Raw genomic sequence first — 1,625 nt, 5'->3', positions numbered from 1 at the left:
TATCTATCTATCTATCTATCTATCTATCTATCTATCTATCTATCTATCTATCTATCTACCTATCTATCTATCTATCTATCTATCTATCTATCTACCTATCTATCTATCTATCTATCTATCTATCTATCTATCTATCTATCTATCTACATGCATACCTATATTTTTATGTATCTACCTACCTAGGTATTATCTATCTACCATATTTACCTATGTATGTATGTATGTATGTATGTATGTATGTATGTATGTATGTATCTATCCATCTATCTATGTATCTAGTCTTCTTTAGCCTGGAGGCAACTAAGTTGACAGTGGTGTGACCTCAGATTCAACTAATTCTTGTTGCTGGTTTGTTCTATGACTTTTGCCGGGCTCAGTTCTCTGGATATGATCCTTTATTGTCTGAAAGGAGAGGTGATCTACTGTGATCCTTGTGGCATGGTCATCAGGATCCAAAAGCAGTAATGTAGAACCGTTATCAATAATCTAGTGTGTGTGTGTGTGTGTGTGTGTGTGTGTGTGGTAAGTGTTAGAGTTCTGTGTTGTTTTGACTTCCTTCTTTTCTAGTCTCTGAGACAGTCTGTTTCAGGACTTTGAGTCAAAGAAGTAATCTGTCTGAGTTTGCAACCTCTGGGTTTTTATTTTCCATCCCTTGCTTGATAAATGAGGTAAATAAATCAATTCTTGGAGCCTTGATTTGCTTCCATCTGCCCCAAAAGACTAAATACCATATGAGTTTCTTCTGGGAGGAAACATGTATATCCTTTTTGATAAATCTCAATAACTTATTGCTCTTGCAGCTAAACTTTTTTTTTTTTGTGTGTGTGTGTGTTGTCACAAGAGTGCTTTTGAACTTTTATCCATTTGAGATCCAGCCTCCCTGGAAATATCAAACAGTGTGAAAAATATTTAATAATGCCTTCTTTAATGTCCCAAGAAGTGATAAACTCATGTTGCCTTTTCAAGACATGTGGATCTTAAATACATTTTCTCGAGTGAAACATTTAATCTTCCATAAACTGTGAGAAGTAATTTAACTTTGTAAAAAAAAAGTATGCATGTGAGTTTTCGCCTGGATGTATGTCCATGAACCATATCTGGTGCCCAAAGAGGCCAAAAGAGGATCTAGTTCCAGATCCTCTGGAACTAGAGCTGCTTATGCCTGTGAGCTGCCATGTGGGTTCTGGGAACTTTATGCGGGTCCTCTGCAAGAGCGATAAAAACTGCTAAACCATCTTTCCTATCTAATAATTTATTTTAAAAAAGAACCCTGAAGATTAACCACAAGAGCATTTGGATAGGCTAAGGAAATATGGCAAACATTAAAAATTGCTTTTCTTTAGAGATTGTTGTGCTAAAAGCTAAACAAATTACAAGATTTCAGGTGTTCAATGTATGGCCCTTTGATTTCCTTAGTTAAGGTTCTTCTTATGCANTGTATTTATTTTATTANTATTATCAGTGGAATACTTTCCNTTCCTCATGGTTGTCATTAGGAACATAATTTATTTTTATGTTGTATTTGTATCTTAAGATTTAGCTGAATTCCTTTATTTCTGTCAGTTTTTAAACTGCATTGAGCTTCTGGTTTGCTCTTTTTACCCCGGTGACTCTCAAACTGTGGG

This window comes from Mus caroli, chromosome 11 (genome assembly GCF_900094665.2).
Source record: "Mus caroli chromosome 11, CAROLI_EIJ_v1.1, whole genome shotgun sequence".
NCBI classification, from domain to species: Eukaryota; Metazoa; Chordata; class Mammalia; order Rodentia; family Muridae; genus Mus; species Mus caroli.
Note: the sequence above shows the minus strand (reverse complement) of the source record.